Source organism: Ranitomeya variabilis, chromosome 2, assembly GCF_051348905.1.
Source record: "Ranitomeya variabilis isolate aRanVar5 chromosome 2, aRanVar5.hap1, whole genome shotgun sequence".
NCBI classification, from domain to species: Eukaryota; Metazoa; Chordata; class Amphibia; order Anura; family Dendrobatidae; genus Ranitomeya; species Ranitomeya variabilis.
Window position 1 is genome coordinate 967,000,242 of NC_135233.1, and position 20,870 is coordinate 967,021,111.

Consider the following 20,870-nt stretch of genomic DNA (forward strand, 5'->3'; position numbering starts at 1 on the left):
CCGATACCGCAAGTATCGGCCGATACCCGATACTTGCGGTATCGGAATGCTCAACACTACTGAAGAATTTAAAAAAATATCATTTTGGTAAAACAGTTTGCAGTCATAAAGTCAAAGAAAATTGAACATTTTTAAGAATTTTTCCCATTGTGACAATCGTGATCAGGGTGCTACAAGGAAAGTTCAACCTCAATACCATTGCAGTAATAATTTCACCAAAAATGAGAAAGAAGGTGATTTTGCTGCATCCATAATTTGATGCATGTTAATTTTAATTTTAATGTTAAAAAAAATGTTGTATTTTGTGCTCAAACTTTGCAGGGGTGGATTTATGGTACAATCAATAATGGCGGCTAGGTATCTTACACCGAACCTTTGTTCATGCAATAATTTTGCAAAAAAGATTTGCAATCCAGGTGGTCTGACATAAATTGTGATGAACTTGGATATATGACAATACAACTTCCGTGTAATTGGACTCTTGGTGCATGTTTCTTCACCACACAAAATGAAAACTGACAATGCAATGGGGGCAGAGGAGGAAGTGTTTGGAAAGTAGTAGGTGAGGATGATGATGGGGCTGATGACTACTGTTCAGTCATTGCAAATAATTATAGCTCATTCCTATGTACTTTAATAGACAAAAGCAGCAATTCTATCCATAACACTCTTCACTGAAATAAGGCCATATATTCCCTTCCCTATCCCTCGCTCAAAAAAAATACAGATTAAAACAGGTAGCCATACTTAGCAATAACAGGTCACAAGCAATACTAGTGCACAAGAGGCATCAGGCCCCCAAGATAAAGGGTGGAGGCAGCAAAAGGTGAAAAATATTAAGGAAACAACCAATCACATACCAACCATTCATAGAGGAGGTGGTTGTCTAGTGTAATAAACACAGGGTGTCAATTAGTGATGAGCAAGTGTGCTCGTTACTCGAGCTTTCTGAGCATGCTCGGGTGTTCTCCGAGTATCTTGGGCGTGCTCGTAGAGTATGTTTGATTCCCTGCAGCTGCATGGTTTGCGGCTGCTAGACAGCTTGAATACATGTGGGGATTCCCTAACAAACAGGCAATCCCTGCATCTGTTCAGGTTGTCCAATAGCCACAAATCCTGCAGCTGCGGGGACACAAACATAATCTACGAGCACGCCCAAGATACTCGAAGAACACCCGAGCATGCTCGAAAAACTTGAGTAACGAGCACACTCGCTTATCACTAGTGTCAATCACACAGACATGTGTAGAGCGCTATGCCAATATACAGTCTACTGGTCCTACTCAATATTATTAAATCAGGCGGGCTGCCCAGCTCTTTATAAGCACATTATACTCATTAATGCTGGGTCACAATACTAATGTAATACAGGATGCAGTAGGCATTCATGATAAAGATGAAGGCAGCGCAGTTAAAAAATATTTGTAAAACATCCAATCATACTCCTGTGCTGCCTTCGCCTTGTGTCATTGGGCTTGCTGCATCCTGTAGTGCATTAGTAATGTGACCTAGAACTTGTAAGCTGAAACATTATACATAATTTAATGACTTTTTTTTCATTTCAAAACAATCCCTTAAATTCTGGTTCAATGATAGTGGGAGGAGCAAAATTTCTAAATGGAGGCAGATAACTGAATAATCAATCAGTAACCTGTAGAAACACAAAAATCAGGCAGAGGGGCCGGAGCAGGAGAAGACCCAACTTTTCTAGGCATACCATGATGCACAGAAAATGTCAAAATGGAACCACTGATCAGATTCCTATAAAAAAGTATAAATTTAATCAGTGTAATAGCTCCATTATGGCCATGCTTTTACTTTATAATGTTAAATCCAGCCAACAGGCTCTCGTTAAATGATCAATAACAGGGTACTTAGCTGAAGACTGTAACTTTTTGCTTGCATGCATTTCTAAGAACTTTTAGTGCTCATCAGTGATCTTTTTTCCTGTTTTTGTAATATAGCTGCTACTGTGTGATTATTGCATCAATTGCTTGAAAGAAATCACTAAATAGCAGATATGAAAAGATGTAGCACAGCTGCTGGCTGTCTGGCAGGACTTAAGCGCTTAACAATATTTAATGGTTATAAGAGAACATAGATTACAAATGGGAATATCCACTGGAAAAAACATAATAAAATGCATTTTCCTGTAATTAATATCTTCATAGAATCTTTCACTGATAATGTACGTCTTTCCATACAATCAATAATAACATTATAATGGTGCTTATTTCTCATCTATGAAAATAATCATTTTGCTGCCTATGAAGAGGTTAGTATGAGCATAGAGTGTAAAAGAAGAAGAGTTGACATTCACTATAAGGCATTGCCTGTATGACTTGGACATTTGGTCCAGACGAAGCACACAATAGCGCAAAACGCCTCTCACCACTGAGCACCACCATGATGTGATACATAAAGAGGTCAATATTGATAATTGCTGTGTGCCCTAAACCTTTGAGACATTATAGTAGTAGCCAACCTATTCTTTTTATTTTTTTTATATTTTTAGAATGAATATATCCAAGAAGTAACATTTCTCCTTGCGGAGAGTGACGTTAAGCATGCCTAGATGAGGAGACCTAAAGCCACAATGTTCTTCATGGGAAATATGCAAATTGTCTTTTCAGAGAGGAAGAGGACTAGAACTCTAGTGCCACCTATAGGAAGTAGCTATCCTAAAAGTCAATCTTGACCCTTTAACAATCCTTGTCACATGACTTAGGATGAAAGCCAAAACCAGAATCTCAATTTGCAGACACTGTGTTTCGGGGTACTGACCCTCATCACTGCAAAGTGTTAGATCTGATTTGGCTGTGTGAGAGGCGTCTGACTGGGATCCAAGAAGTAATGTTTCTCCTTGCAGAGAGTGACATGTTAAGCCTGCTATATACTGGTCATATTTAGTTTAATTGTTGGATTACAAGACATGAATTGTATCAGCATTGGTCAAAGTAATAATTATCTTTCATGAGCGTGATCATATTATTTTATTTCTGTGAAAATTACCTCCCTCCTTCACTTGAATTTCACTTTGATCGATCACTTATGATTAGGGATGAGCGGACCAGTGGAATTTTGGGTTCTGGTACCTGGCCAAGACTTTAGTCCAAAGTTGTGTTTGGGTACTAGAACTGTGCCTGAACTTGAACCAGAATCTGAACCCCATTGAAAGCAATGGAGATCTGAACTTTGGATCTGGAAAAAAAATTCTCTCTCTGTAACGGATTTCCCCCGAAACTTCAAACTTTGCAATGGAGTTCCAGCTTTTACCGACAGGCACTGACATCCGGTACAAAGCCCACACTTTTTAGTTTGGGTTCGCTCATCTCTATTCATGATTTATCAACTTATGTTTTAATGCTATTTCAACAAAATCACTTTTTCCATATTACATAGTTACATAGTTATTAAGGTTGAAGGAAGACTTTAAGTCCATCTAGTTCAACCCATAGCCTAACCTAACATGCCCTAACATGTTATTTATTGGGTGGTTTTTACATTTTCTTCATTTCTTTGTAGGTAAGTACCAAGGCAGTGTTTGCATGAAACAGCTTAATATGAGCTGGGCACAGTCCTAGTGTTCCTCGGAGTATTATTCACATCTTTTTAGGAAAATTCAAGAAACTGTAATTCGAGTCACATTAAATTCAGTTTGCCTAAATTTATTGAAACAAATTGGCCAAACCTGGCGAGTTTTTCAAAAGATTTCATCATCTCTACTATCTCTCTATCTTTGCTATTTCTATTTTATTTATTTCTATATCTTGCCAGCTGTCAATATATTTACGTTTCTATTCATCTTATATCTACTGAGTCTGTCTTTCAATATGAATGCACGTTTATAGAATGTTTTGCCCCCGACACAAATATGTAGCAAAACCCTTCTTGCAGTTTGTGAGAATTCCCTGAAACATCAAACTACATTGATCAGGGTGTAAAGAAGTTTCAATAATGATTTTGAATTCGCAAGACCTCTCAGATCACTTACAAATTAGGCGGAACTCCCACTGTTTATTTGTTTTTACTCTAAATTGTTGCTCTGGGCATTTTAAATAATTATAATAAAACAATAATAGAATTAAAATGAGATAAATTAACTGGAAGTGATACTGAATACATTTCCATGACAGCTGGCAGTTCTTATTCAGTGGCAGCTCAAATGCAAAAGCAGAATTTTTTATGACAGTAGACAATGAGGCCATCATGTACAGGGTGTATTCTAATGCTCAAGAGGGGCAGTGTGGAAGTGACACATTATCAGAAACAAACTTGCCTCATTTAGGTACTGTTAATTACCATAACTTACATAATAATAGCCATCTGTTTCCCCTTCCTCTTTTACATCTCTATCGCTATACCCGTCTCTCTGCTGAAGTTTATTCATGCACACTCCACAGACCATGCTATACAATTTAATTGTGTCCTCCATAATAACCTTTGTCTGTAACCTTTCTACAAGCCATGTGTAATATACTTAGCAATTTCCAGTGATTACATCAAGCGACTTGGTCAGATGACATGTTTCCAAAATAGAAAAATCTTTTCTGATTTCCCTTTGCTAAGTAAAGCTCTAATTAATTTTACAAGCTTCCCCTTTGTTTCTATGCCAGTTTTTAATTATGGTTCTATGTGTCTATAAAATGAAAAACTTTCCCTTTCAGTCATATGTGATGGATACCTCTGTGACTTTTTTATGCATGTGTATCTTTCCGATAGGGCTTTAACAAATATTTATATTTGTCATTTATGTCGGTGGAAGTCTCTCAGCAAATGAGAAATCCTTAACTTAGAATTATTAGTAGAGATACCCAAGGGCCAGGGTTGGAATGCTGTTTGGAGTAATGCGCCTGAGCATCAAGAGTAGCCAGTGTTGCGTTACAGCCAAGTTCTGTGCACACACTTACTGTAAAGATGGATGGAACCTGTACAACAGATAATTACCAGGAAAGGGAAGCATGATTTACAAAGTAAAGAAGAAAAGCCACAAAGTCATGAAAAATGTTCATTCCACAATAAGTGTTTCTTGTGCTCATAAACACCTCAGTTTGCAGCCTCTGTGTTAATGAGTTCAGAAGATGTTTATTGCTTCATACACCGTTCACTACATTGGGGTTATCACTTAGCTATCCCATTAACAAGTGCTATTATTGCCAAGTATTTAATCATAAGTTACAATGTGCCAATTAAAACACAAACATTCAGTGCCTTATTACAAACTTTTAATGATACCGTACAATGCAAGACATCACAGGTACCTCCTTAGTTCTGCATGTGCTTAAGACGGGTTTCTAAACTTCAAAAGCAAAGAAAAAAAAATAAGTTTATTTAAATCCTTTCAGACAAAGCTTACAGTAGAATAACACATAGTAATAGTTTGCTAGAATACATAAACTAGGTGTGTTTATACTGGAAACATCACACAGTTACAAAGTTTGTCACAAGGAGCCACTTTTTATGTTTCCACAATGAACTAATATGGGGAAGTCGCCCCAAAACTTGTATCATTATGGACTTTGGTGGTGGCATTAATTTCCTATATATTTAGATAAAATATCAGATTGTAACATGCAAAGTATCCATACAAAGTGTTTTCTAAACATTGCTTTGTTTAACAGAAAATATGTTTATATACATATAAAAAATAATTTATGTTTATTTATGTTGTTCTGGCTATGTGTAAGGAATTAATTGCTGTCAGTAAGGAAGGTTGAGAAAATGTACAATCATGGCTAAAAGTTTTGAGACTGACATAAATGTTATTTTCCATTATGTTTACTGCTTGTTTATATATCTTTTTAGGTATGTGTGCACAACAACTTTAAGATGTGTGATTGATTTTTTTATGTCTTTGGACGTCAGCTTCTTTTTTAGACTTGTATTGAATAAACAAGTGAGTGGCTTCCAAGTAGAAGCCACCTGAAGAATGGTCAGGTCACTTTTAACTGCTTCACATCTTTGGAAACCTGACACGGGTAAATGCAGCTTAAAAGTCTGAACATATGTACTGCAGGTTGCTTTTATATTGCAATGCATATGTTCATTCTTTACTTTCTTTACTTAATGTTTTTTAGATGGGATATGGAGAATACTCTTCTGAAAATGACATTGCATACAGATACTCTTAGTCATAATTTCTATGGAATAATTATAAGTGTTTCTTAAGTTCTTAAACTTTTATTGACATGTGCATCAAGTTTATGCAAATAATTGATATTTACAGTGTTGAGCCTTACATTTTAAGACATTGTTAGTACAGTGGGGAAAAAGTATTTAGTCAGCCACCAATTGTGTAAGTTCTCCCACTTAAAAAGATGAGAGAGGCCTGTAATTGACATCATAGGTAGACCAAAACTATGAGAGTCAAAATTGAGAAAACAAATCCGGAAAATCACCTTGTCTGATTTAGCAAGTTTTTTTTTGCAAATTATGGTTGAAAATAAGTATTTGGTCACCTAAAAATGTGCAAGATTTCTAGCTTTCACAGACCTGTAACTTCTTATTTAAGAGGCTCCTCTGTCCTCCACTCATTACCTGTAGTAATGGCACCAGTTTGAACTTGTTATCAGTATAAAAGACACCTGTTCACAACCTCAAGCAGTCACACTCCAAACTACACTATGATGAAGCCCAATGAGCTGTCAAAGGACACCAGAAAATTGTATCCCTGCACCAGGCTAGGAAGACTGAATTTGCAAAAGGCAAGAAGCTTGGTGTGATGAAATCAACTGTGGGAACAATAATAAGAAAATGAAAGACATGCAAGACCACTGATAATCTCCTTTGATCTGGGGCTACACACAAGATCTCACCGCGTGGGGTCAAAATGATCACAAGAACGGTGAGCAAAAATCCCAGAACCACACGGGGGACCTAGTGAATGACCTGCATAGAGCTGGGACCACCATAGCAAGGGCTACCATCAGTAATACACTACGCCGCCAGGGACTCAGATGTTTGAATATCACATTACTTTCTGTGGGCGACAAAACTTTTGTCTTGCCAAAATCTGACCATTCTGTGACCATTAACTGATCAATATTTCTGCATTAATGCCAATTTATTTTCTTAACCTAAACCACCTTTTTTAGGGTTTCAGCTTTCAAAAGAGTAATTTATACAACCAATGGATGAATTTAACGTAAAGTTATAAGCTTTTATTTACATAACATGGATAAGCAACATAACTTCTGTCAGGGACTGTATACATATTACCTGGGTCTGCGCTGCTCAGAGAATACTCTGCCAAGTGACACACTGAGCCTCCTGACCCCAACATGCATTTCGCGAGTGCTTCTTCCTGGGGGTGCTCCGGTATTGCTTAAGTCAATGTCATTGGATTATCACAACAGCCTATGACTGCATTTCAGTAATTGCTTTGAGACAGCCAACACATCATGTATTTTATCTCACATAGATATTTTCTTATGTATATATGTGTCATGCTCTGGCTGACCTCTTTTTATATGTGGTTGGTTTGAGGCACCTTGTTTACTTTTTATCTGCATTTACATGTATTTTAGAGCTGTTTATAATAAAGATATTTGTTTTATATATCTTTTGTAAACATTTCTTAATCTGGATATAGTGCAGAGACTATAGGATTTGTATGTTCTAAGACTTAACACTTGTGGAAAACTATGCCAGTGGTCGATCCAAATTGCTTACAAATTATGCTTATAAATTCAGGGTATCTGCTGGAGTAAGATGCAGTCAAGGTATGACTGCACCTGGCTGTTCAGGTGATGCATCTTTGTTTTCTGAAGGGTGTCAGCTTTGTGCAGGAGCAGATCATACATATGGTCCATAATGTCATATATATTGCTATCATTGCTGCTGTTTCAGCTACTTGTGGTAGTTATAGTACTACCACAGATGGGTACACTTGATTTTATAATTTGGGAGGAGCAGGAAGGGGTCTCTTATTCAGATGCATTTTTTATGCAAAAACTTTGCTGATCATGGAATACAGTCCATTATGGTAAAACACCAATATTTAATCTCTTCCAGAAGCCAGAAAAAAATCCTCCATTTTGCTTTTATAGAAAGGGCCTAAAAGCATGGCTATCCAATAGTTGTACCTCTTGTTGATGCTAATTATATGCCTCTTATTGAACAAGCAATCAAGTACATGGTTTGCCATTCTTACCAACATAAACAAAGTGTTAGGGCTAGCGGAACGCACCGAGTAAATATAGAAGTTTTATTGTAATTGATGCGTTTGCAGCCCGGGGTCCACCGTGCAGGAGAACCTGCTGCTAGCAAACGGCGGAACTATATGGCGGTATAAGCTAACTCTGTTACTTCACAGAGTAGCTGTGAAATCAACGCACTGTGCCCTGTTTGACTTCACAGAGGCACAGGCTAACTACCCAAGTGAGAGCAGTCAGTGGTCATGCATGCACACAAAACTCCTCGACGGAGGTGCCAGCATTCTAGGGGCTTATTTCAGCCAGGTCCCTGAATACATACACACAAAATCTCCTTGCCGGAGGTGCCAGCATTCTAGGGGCTTATTTCAGCCGGGTCCCTGAACACAAACTCACATGACCACACTGGCGCAAAGCACATAACATAGGATGATACTAGCGCTGTTGTGAACTCTGTTTCCGGGCTCCCTCCCGTGGTCGTGAGTGGTACTGTGTGAGTTCTCTCTTTGGGCTCCCCCTGGTGGCTCTTTTTGTTATTTTGCAGGTTCTGGCTGGGATCAGCTGTCTCGTCATCTGCTAGTTAGGTTTCCTATTTAATCCACCTGGTCCTTCATTCCTTGCCTGTTGTTGTTGTATTCAGTGCTATTCTGATTGCTCCTGTCTACATCCGTTATCAGTCTCTCCAAGAGAAGCTAAGTTTTGTTTGCTTATTTTTGCTCATCTGTGTTCAAGATGTTTCCTAGTATATGATGGGTTTTGTCCAGCTTGCTAATATGTGATTTCCCTGCTTGCTGGTGCTCTGGGGTGCTGAGTTGCTCCCCCCACATCGTTAGTTGGTGTGGGGGTTCTCGCATTCTCTGCGTGGATATTTTTGCATAGGGTTTTTTACTGACCGCACAGATCCCTTGCTATTTTCTGCTATCTAGCGTTAGCGGGCCTCATTTGCTTAACCTGTTTCATCTCTGCGTTTGTCTTTTCCTCTTAACTCACCGTTATTATTTGTGGGGGGCTTCTATATCTCAGGGGTTATTTCTCTGAGGCAAGTGAGGTCTTTACTTTCTCTTTAGGGGTAGTCAGTTTCTCAGGCCATGAAGAGATGTCTAGGATTTCAGGAAACGTTCCACGGCTACCTTTAGTGTGTGTGGTTAGGATCAGGTTTTGCGGTCAGTCCAGTTACCACATCCCCAGAGCTCATCCTATTATCTTCTACTTGCTGGTTAGATTTGTGATCCTAAGCCACTGAGGATCATAACATAGCGCATGGCCGTGCGGCCATGCGAGCCTTAAATAGTTGCAGCATGTACAGGACCTTACTAGAAGGACCAATGAGAGGTTGCCACAGAGCCTGAGCACCTACAGGACCTTCCTGAAGGACCAATGGCTTTAGCTGCAGTATCCGAACATGTGACCCTCGATCTCCACTGAAAGATCTTACTCTGGGCATGCTCAGAACGATAAAAGCAGGACTTAGTCCCAGAAGCATCTGCTCGCCGCTGCCGAGCACTGACTTCAATGGCAGAAGCAGGAAAAGCAGCAGTAACTCTTTGTACAGAGTCAGACTGAGCGAGACGCTGGGACCAACGTCTCCACTGAGCAGCCTCCACTGCGGCAGGAGAAGAATGGGAGACCACAGCGGAGATGGCCCGAGATCCCCCTGTGCAGAGGTGGGAACTCGACCCCTAACACTAAGGACCCAGTTGGTTCACTTTCTGAAACTTATAGCAACAGTTTGATATTATGGCCATTGTTGTTGTTGGGGCAGCAAGATGGCTTGGTGGTGAGCACTGCAGCCTTGCAGCGCTGGAGTCCTGGGTTCAAATCCCACCAAGAACAACATCTGCAAAATAAAGATTGTTGTGATCATCAAATTCACACTGAGTTTAAACCTTTTCTTCTTCCTGTGCCTGTGATAACTGAATGTATTTCTCCACATCTACCTAATGATACAGTATATACTTTCACAAACTGGGATTAGCCAGAAGGATCCCCCAGTGTTTTTTAAGCACCAGGTAGACCCTCTCCGATTGTCCGTCAAACATGCCAATCAGTCTTACTACATCATTTTCCCAATAATTTGGGGTGTCTTTAGATCTAAACAGGGACTGCCTCTCTGTTTTAAGAATCTCATTAAATGGGCCATCCAGTATTTCACAGGGATAATCCCCTGCCCTAAAGCGTTGGTATAAGTCCCTTGCCTGTCTCTTATACTTACCCTCATCTGTGCAGTTTCTCCTAATTCGCATAAATTGTCCTTTTGGTATCCCCCTTTTTAAAGGGACCGGATGGTGACTTGTCCATCTCAACAAATTGTTTGTGGATGTAGATTTTCGATACGTACACGTGCTGATGCTCCCATCAAGCTCCTTGGAAATGGTCAGATCAAGAAAATTGATACTCCTGTCATGATACTCATGAGTAAATCGAAGCCCAATACTATTGATGTAAATAGTCTCCACAAACCGGCGGAGCTCTGCCTCTGGGCCAGACCAAAACACCAAGATGACGTCAATGTATCTGGCCCAGAGGCTAATGGAAGAGTTCCACCAAGCTTCCTCTTCACCGAAAATGTGGGGTTTCCTCCCACCAGCCCAGGAAGAAGTTAGCATATGTGGGGCCACAAGAGCACCCCATCACAGTACCCCTGAGCTGGTGGAAGTACTTCCCATCGAAGAGGAAGTTGTTGTGGGTCAAACAAAATTGCAAAAGTTCCTCAACAAACAGATTGTGTTCCCGACACTCAACTGCTCTTGTCTGCAGATAGTGGATAATGGCCTCCATCCCGCACACATGCAGGATGCTGCTATAAAGAGCCTTCACATCTATTGACACCAGCAGAGTGTCAGTTCCTATCGTGATTCCTTCCAGTTGGTTGAGTAAATGTGATGTGTCACGGACATATGAGGGCAGAGATGTCACAAAAGGTCTCAGAATCTTATCCAAATATATCCCACTATTCTGCGTCAATGAATCAATTCCTGATACAATTGGGCGACCTTTGAGGGGGCAGAGACCCTTAGGCACCTTGGGTAGAGCATAGAAAGTGTGCCTAACTGGATTATTTGGTATCAAAAACTTCCATTCGTTTTAAGACAGTAAACTCCCTTCTTTGGCTCTATTCAAGATATCCATTAATTCTTCACTATACCCCAAGGTTGGATCATAGCCCAGGACCTCATACATGTCTATCTCGTCAAGCAACGAATGGCACATTCTCAAGTATATATGTTGGTCCATGAGCACCAGATTTTTGCCCTTGTCTGAGGCCTTTATGATAACTTCTCTATTCTTCTCCAAACCCTCCAAAGCCCTTAATTCCTCTTTGGAAAGGTTGGAGCACCCATGATGATTAATACGAGGTATCTTACATAGGTCAGCTTCCACCATTTTTATGAAGATGTCAACACTTGCGGCCTCATTTATGGGCGGCATTCTGGTGCTCCTATTCTTAAGATCCGTAAAAGGTCCCTTTCCTCTTTCTTGTTCATTCTCCCTCAAAAGATCAGTAAAGTCCGTAAGCCATCAATGTCCTCCTCTGATAGACCTAGTCTTTTGCACTGTTCTAGATCATGTTTCTGGAAAAATAGTTTCCATTTCAGATTTCGACCAAATAAATTTACATCTTTCACCCACTGAAAACAATTAAACGCCCCTATTGGTACAAAATTTAGGCCCTTTTGTAAGACGGAGTAATCATCCCCAGATAGAGTATATGATGACAGGTTAATGATTTGCCCTTGAATCAAAGTTGTCTTTTCCGTAGATCGTACCCAGTTGTCAACAGGCCTCGATTCAAAAAAGTGGCATTTATTGTCACTTAATTTACTTAAGTGTGTTGCTGACCCGAACTATGAATTTTTGAAATATATAAGGTGAAGCCATTGTCCCACTATTTGGGGGTATTCATCCTGATTAATATATTTTTCTACTCTCTCCGCTTGTAAATTAAATATTTTTCTTTGGAATAAAAATTTATGAAGTTGTAGCCCTGCCATATAGTGCCGTGAAGATTACATCTTAATTTGTTATTACAATATGGAACCGGAGTGCTGGGTTCATTGCGCAGCTGCTAGGTGGAACGCGGACCTTTCTATAGTTGGCGGTGCGCTCCACCGACTATACTCATCCGGAGTCTAACATCCGGGTTATGCTGCACCCTACTATTGACATTGCGCAGTCTCCATGTGGCACGCAGGCCGTCTGAAAGATGGCGGTGCATCTCACCCAGTATCTGAGACTGAGCACTGCGCAGAAGCGATACCCAAGAGGGCGGACGTAATGAATATTATAGGTATCCGGAAGGGGACTTGATGAAACCTTTAAAGAATAGCATAATACGATAAGTAATTGCATTATAATCATACCAAAAGACCTGTTTTCATTTGCAAAAGACTATAGGAGTAGATGTATCTGTATTCTATGTATTTTTGGGACACAACACTATTTTGACCCGGTTGGGATCCCGTTGTATCTTTGAGGCGGCGGGACCTATTTGGGCACACAGATTCGATGTGGTCTATTTAAGTTTCCACACTATCACCGCCAGTTTATGCCATTCATCTACATAGCATCCGGCATCATGAACATCCACATTACTTCCTCCTGATGAACCGTGAGAATGGGGAAACGCATCAGGGTGACACCAACACACACTAAGTTACTTTCATTATCTATCAAGAAAGTCCCTTTGGCATATTTTTGACCTTGAATTGAACTGTCTTGCTATGGAATTGGCTGTCTGTCCATGATAGATCAGGGATAATGACAGTCATCTGTGGACTGAAATATTGGTTAAGATTATAGTTTATCTTATGTTTAATATATGCAGTGTGCTGGGAACGTTATTCTGTTATTTGGAGGTACCTCATAAGACCTAAATGGTGATTTGTTTATTTAATTATAGTTGATTCTTGTTTTTTTCACCACTGCTCTTAGCTATATTGTTTTCCCACCTATATTGAGAGGGACATTGTAGGGAAGAGAGGGATAGCCTGCATTGAGTGGGGGCACCAAAAAATCGTTTCTTAGGGTTCCAACCTCCACAGTGAGGCAGGTGTGAGCAGTAGGTTTATCTAAGAACTTATTAGGTGATCTATTTTGGTGATATTCTTTTCTTCATCGTGTATGGTATCTAACCAAGTTCTTTTAATACTGGGTCTGGGTTTTGTATGAATTAGAATTAAAAGTAAAGTTTTAAAGGGATTATATGTACATACTTTATTAGGCTACACAAATTCCTCATCAGCTGCCAATGGCAGATTTCAATGTAGCCCACTCTCCAGTTTGGCAGCTCCAATGTATCAAGTAGAATCCCAGTACTAATAGGGAACTCCAAAATGAATATATTCTACAAAAATAAGGAACAATAAATTTATTGTGCATTTATAGATAAAAAAAATGACTTTGTTTTTTACATCTAGACCTAGTTTTAATTATTATTACTTTAACCTGCAGTTATCCACTGCAATGTATGCAATGTTGAATTTCATTGCACTGAGACATCACAAATCAATCAGCGTTCAGACAGAATTTCTGCTTTGAGGGTGTACCAAGGCCAACACTTACTTCAAGCAGGTTTTTTTTTTAGATATTTTGCGCAAATTAATTCAAGTTGTGCATCATACAGGGAACATGAGTTACCTTTCCCAAATGTTAGTCAGCCACATTGTTTGGCATATTGTCTCTTATGACAATGCCTAGGTGCAGTTGATTGGAACCCATTCAAAGTGTGGTGCGCTGTTTGATGCAAATCACTCACTCTGCAGCTTTTGTCGCTTATTCTAACAAGCTGTAAAATGCTTGTCAATACTATACGTAATGAGAATGAAAAGAATGAGGGGAGGGAGTGGATGTAATGCTACACCATGTGATTAGGAGTGGGATCATGTCTATTGAGGAGAATCTGAATGTGTGGGAGGAGATGGACAACTGCCTTCTGACAATTAAACCAGTCCTAGTGAAAAACATTGGAGTTTTCACCAACTGTCCTGGATGGTGTAGTGCATCACTTCCATTCAAAACATTCACTCCGAGATCCACAAAACACATAAGGTCCCTTTACCATAGTTTCTGCTCTACATGTGTATGGTATAGTGCACTTTTAAGCTCAAAGCAAAGTTGAGAGAGTTTCTCATGTTTTGATGTATGTTAAAGAACAAAGTGGATACCAGTTTCTGCCAGAAATAATGGCAGCTGGCTATCTTCTTATAAGGTAAAAGCCATGATTTCTCAAAAGCCAGTGGAGTCTACAAAATGACAGTGACTGCTCCATCATCAACTTGACTAGGTGGGATTCCAATTTGCATTTAAGTGTCTCACAATAAGGGATGCATATCTGATGGTGGCAAGATGGCAAGATGGCTTCCAGCCAATTGCTGTGAGTAATCCTGTATATAAAACACTTTCTCTCCCTTAGTGAGTCACCAAGCAATGAGTTTAGTCATTAGGTTGTGTGGTGCTCTACCACTGCATTTATATGGTCCCCTGGTCTCGGTGCAGCCAGTGCCTGAATGTTGTCCCTGGTCCCGGTGTGGCCAGTGCATGAACGTTGTCCCCTTTGTAATGATGCAGCCAGTACTGTTGTGCCCTGATCCCAGTGCTGCCACTCCCTAATTTAGTATCTTAGACTGGTGTGTCTGAACATAGGCCTAGTCCGTGTCAAGCGAACCTGACCCCTGTGGTCAGCAACTGCAGTTCCGGGTTCTGCCCAGGAGTGGTACCTGGTGGCTACCTGCACCCCAGCCTGTCTCCACCATCAGGATCTCCTCTTGTAGGCAAACCTGGTCCTGTGGCACAGTGGGCCCACAAATCCAAGTGCGCCACCATTGGGCGTAACAATTGTATGATGCATTTTCTCCTGTTACCCTTGTGAAAATCAAAATTTGGCTAAAAGAACATTGTTACAGGAAAAATTATTTTTTTTTATTTTCCATTGGTTCAAGGTGCTCAACACACATCTAGATACATTTATTGAAGGGTCTAGCTTTTAAAACGGCATCACTTATGGAGGTTTCCAATGTTTAAGCAAATCTCTCCAAACATGTCATCCGCCAATGATTCCAGCCAAATTTGAGTTAAAAAAGTTAAACGGTGGCCCTTCCCTTCCACGCCCTGCCATGTGCATTTACTCCTGTTACCCTTGTGAAAATATAAAATTTGGGGCTAAAAAAACATTTTTTTGTAAAAAAAAAAAGTAGATTTTATTTATTTTCACAGCTCAACGTTATATCTTTTTATGAAGCACCTAGGGTTAAAGTTGCTCACCACATATCTAGATGAGTTCATTTAGGAGTTTAGTTTCCACAGTGGGAAATTTGTTTAATAATTCTTTTATTTTGCATAATGCTCTGCTTTAAGGGTATAAAAATAAAAAGTTTGAAAATTTCTAAATTTTTCAAATTTTTTCCAAATTTCCATTTTTTTTACAAATAAACATAAGTTATAACAAACAAATGTTACCAATATCATGAAGCACAAAAAAATCTCAGAATCAGGGTGTTAGGCCCCTGGGATGCTCCAACTGCACAGGGTAGATCCCAAGCCTTGCTTGCACCTGTGGTCTCCCATCCAGCTTTGGCCACTGTGGGTGCTGCTGAGCATAGATATCAGTCCCAGTACTACTCATCTGGTTACTGTTGGCTCTTCAGCCATGCCTATGGTAACCAGTGGTAGGCAGCAATGAGCGAACGCTCTGAAGACTAAGTCCTGAAATCATCCTACTGAGCATGCTTGTGATGTGGCGACGTCTCATTGGTGGTCGGTCGTCAGCTGCTCTGGTTATGTGGCAGCTCCGGATTGGTCCACGGGCAAGGTCCTGTCTGACTGAACTTGAGCTTTACTCATAAAAGGCTCTCAGAGGTGCACACCTTAACATTAACCTCCTTTCCATGTGAGAATGAGACATTGCAACAGTGTATTTTTTGTCAGTGTGTGCTCAGGGTCGGCACCTCTGGAGAGGAGTTTTTTTTGTATGGATTCAGGGCTGGCGTCTAGCCATTAGAATTCTGGCACCTCCCGAGAGGAGTTGGTTGAGTGCTGCTGCTGTCTGCTTTACCACTGGTTGCTACTTGCCCAGCTAGTGGGCCTCGATCCCCTGCGAGGTTAACAGGGTTCATGTTTAGCATCATATATTTTTTGTTACTGTGTGCGAGTGACACAGCTCTATTGCAGAGCATCTGCTTCATTACTGTGTGCGAGTGACACAACTCTATAGCAGAGCATTTATTCTGTTTCTGTGTGCGACTGACACAACTTCGTATGCTGTTCACTGAGTGACATGTAACTCAGTGCGAGCTTGCAATCGCTCGCTACGTGTTCCGCCATTGTTCACATTAGCTGCAGTTTTACATCTCTGCACGGTGGACCCCGGGTTGCGATTGCACTTCTTTATTAAATTTATTTAGTGCTACAGGGTGATCCGTTGAAGAGTTATTACCACATAAAGTGACACTGATCAGAATTGTAAAATTTGGCCTGGTCACGGGGGTGAAAAAAGACTTGGGGAGCGAAGGGGTTAATAAGGATCATGATATAAAAAAGCATTTCCAAAATTTAAAAAAAAATACTTGCAAACAAAAACCTGATTAAAACAATGGGTAATTTTCTGTTGACAGCTTCCTTTTAAGTTATTTTCTGATATCTCTTTTCTGAAATCTCCTTTAGCAAACAGGAAGGTAACTTTATAATATAGTGTATATTTAATGTATTTTCTATTAGTTTTCTCTTTTGTCTTATTACTTTCCTTAGAAGTTTTATGTCTTCTGTTGCATTATGTTCTGCTATGAGCTTCAGTCTGTCATTCTTTGGTTGCTCACGCATATCAAACATATCAGTTATCAGCCTACTGCAAACACAATTGAAAATTGAAATGATAGAGGCTTTTAAAACCTACACTGCCCCTGTTAAAAGAAACTCACACCGATTACCAAGTCATACTACTAGCTGTTTTTTACTGTTATCAGTGACGTACGTGCTTTATGTGAGTTTGCACTGAATAGTTAGCTTACAGCTGTGATTTGATGTTAACCACAAAACTGTACTTAAGCACACACCACACACATTGTAAAGATATTTGTACTGTTATTCCAGCTCCTGGAATCATATCGAATGGAGTCACTGTAGAAAGCATTGTGAATTATATTTTATTACTAAAAAATAATGATGAGATGAAAATGGACTCAATCAAAATAAAAGATTAAAATGAAATGCAAAAACTAGAGTCAAACATTTGTGAATTTTTTGCAGACAAGGAATATAATTTTACATAGATAAAACCACAAAAATTAGAAGTAATTACTTGTTGCTTTAAGGGACTGTCTCAGCAAAAAAATGAGCTATTGCTTCAATCATTTATTATATTGAAAGCATTTCCATAATTATAGATTTTTTAAGTTTCTGTAGTTAAAAAAAATACCTGAAATATTGCAATTTACAGTCACTAGCTACATAGTGCAATAACATTTTCATACTACTTCTTATATCCACATGACTTTTCAGCAGAGGATTACTATTAGGCCATGTTCACACATTCAGCATAGAGTCAGTATTTCACATGAGTATTTATAAGCCAAAATCAAGAATGGAACAATCAGAGAGAAGTTATGCATATTTCTTCCACTTCATGTTTTTGCTAAGAAATACTGATGTAAAATACTGACCAAATACTGAAAGTGTGAACGTGGCCTTGGCTAGATAATAGAAAGCACAGGAACCACCATTCAAAGTAATGGTCACAGCTGGCCTGATACTCCCTTCACAATGACATTTGCCCGGATCAGATGTGAAAATTGTAAGATTTCAGAAGACTTTATAATAAAGGCTGTGATATGGAATCTAGAACCATCATCAAAATATTTATTGACGATAGAATAAAGTGTAGTTCATGCTGATTTAGCACAGCTTTATTTTATGCATACAGTGGTGTTTAAAAGTTTGTTAACTCTCCAGAAATGTGAATATTTCTGCATAAATTTAACCTAAACCTACATCACTTTTTCACACAAGTCGTAAAAGTAGAAAGAGAACCAAATGAAACAAATTATTAAAACATTAGATTGTCATTTTTAAGTAAGGAAAATTGTTGAATATCATGTGTCAAAAGTATGTGAATCTTTAATTTCAGTATCTGGTGTGCGATAACAGCAAATAAAAACATTTCTGGTCATTGTTAATTAGTCCTGCACATCGGCTTGGAGAAATTTGAAATTTTTCCCTACAAAACAGCTTCAACTCTGTTACATTGGTGGGTTTTCTCCCATTGACTGTTCAGTTCAGGTCCTTTCAGAACATTTTTATAGGATTAAGGTCAGAGTTCTTACTTGGCCATCCCAAAACTTTATATTCTTTAATAATTATTTTATAGAAAAATTGTGTTCTTTGGGTCCCCATTCTCTTGAGATTCAGTTAATGAACACAATTCCTGGCATTATTCTTTAGAATTTGCTGTTAAAATTCAGAATTCAATTTTTCATTAATGATGCCATGTTGTTCTGGTCCAGATGCAGCAAAACAGACTCAAGCCATTATCTACCAGCATGGTCCATGCGTTTCATGGATGATTGGAGGTTCCAATGTTTTAATGCAGTGTTTCTTGAACTTGAGTCCTCCTCAGGAACCTCAACAGATCATGTTTTCAGGATTTCTTTAGGAGCCCTGAGGACTGGAGTTTTGGGAATCACTGCTATATTGTAATGTTTTACTCTCTCCAAACATAACGGTTCAAACTCAATTTTTGTCTTATTCATCCACAGAATTTTGCTTTAATAGCATTTTAGCATGTCCAAGTAAACTTAAGCAAACTGCAGTCGAACGTCCATATTCTTTTTGGAGAAAATTGGCTTAATCCTTGCAATCCAGCCACACACATATATGAAGGTTCCTTATGACCTCTGGATTATTATATGCCTTCTTCTTACTGTAATTTTTGTTGATTGACTATTCCTGTGAAGAAAAATAATGGTATTCAATATCCTCTTTCTGTACACAATTTGTTTGAAGTCCAAATTCTTTGCAGATAGTCTTGTAACATTTTCTAGCCTCATGAATATCAGTAACTCTTTTTCTGAGGTCTTCAGAAATCTTTTTGTGCTATGATACAATTGCATGAAAATGTCTTGTGAAGAAAAGACTTTCCGTTATTTAAATAAAACAAGTCATATTCTCAAACCTGATTGTCATCCCATTGATTTAAAACAACCTACTCAAATTTTACCTTCAAATGATCTCCTAATCCTAAATGTTCATTTACTTTTGCCAGAGACATGTTGTTAGGGCTAGCGGAACGCACCGAATGAATATAGAGATTTTATTTTAATAGATGCGTTCGCAGCCTGGGGTCCACCATGCATGCGAACCTGCTGCTAACAAATGGCGGAACTATATGGCGGTATGAGCTCACTCTGTTACTTCACAGAATAGCAATGAACTCAAAGCACTGTGCCCTGTTAGACCTCACAGTGGCACAGGCTAACTACCCAAACGAGAGCAGTCAGTGATCAAGCCCGCACACAAAACTCCTAGCCGGAGGTGCCAGCGTTCTAGGGGCTTATTTCAGCCAGGTCCCTGAATACACAAACACACAAACTCCTCGCCAGAGGTGCCAGCATTCTAGGGGCTTATTTCAGCTGGGTCCCTGAACACAATCATACATGACCACACTGGCACAAAGTACATAACTTAGAACAATACTAGTGCATGGCTGTGCGGCCATACGAGCCTTAAATAGTTGCAGCACGTACAGGACCTTCCTAGAAGGACCAATGAGAGGCTGCCACAGAGCGTGAGCACCTACAGGACCTTCCTGAAGGACCAATGGCCTAAGCTGCAGTATCTGATCATGTGACCCTCGATCTCCACTGAGAGATCTTACTCTGGGCATGCTCAGAATGAGAAAAGCAGGACTTAGTCCCAAAAGCGTCTGCTCGCCGCTGCCCAGCACTGACTTCAATGGCAGAAGCAGAGAAAGCAGCAGTAACTCTTTGTACAAAGTCAGACTGAGCGAGACGCTGGGACTAACGTCTCCGCTGAGCAGGCTTCACTGCGGCAGGAGAAGAATGGGAGACCGCAGCAGAGATGGACCGAGATTCCCCCTGTGCAGAGGCGAGAACTCAACCCCTAACACATGTGATATTGGATTATTTTCTTCAATAAAATAGTACAATATTTATGACTCATTTGTTTGATTTGTTTCTCTCTTTATTTACTTGTAGGACGTCTATAAAAGTCTAGTGTAATTTTAGGTCAAACTTATGAGAAATTTGGAAAATTCTGAAGGTTTTGTAATTTGTCTAACTGTACTATAAATGATGCATGGCAAATTACATGTACTTTTACACATCATACTGTATAAATTTTAGTAGTCCATGTTTTATGGGAATATTACAGTTAGAATTGAGCGAACCTGAGTGGTAAAGTTTGGGGTTTGTATCATAAACTTAGTGTTCAGTGCTGAATAGTGATGAGCAAGTATACTCATTACTCAGGTTTCCCCGAGCATGCTCGGGTGGTCTCCGAGTATTTGAATGTGCTCGGAGATTTAGTTTTCATCGCTGCAGCTGCATGATTTGTGACTGCTAGACAGTCCGAACACATGAGAGAATTCCCTAACAATCAGGCAACCCCCACATGTATTCAGGCTATCTAGCAGTCGCAAATCATGCAGCTGCGGTGATGAAAACTAAATCTCCGAGCACATCCAAATACTCAGAGACCACCCGAGCATGC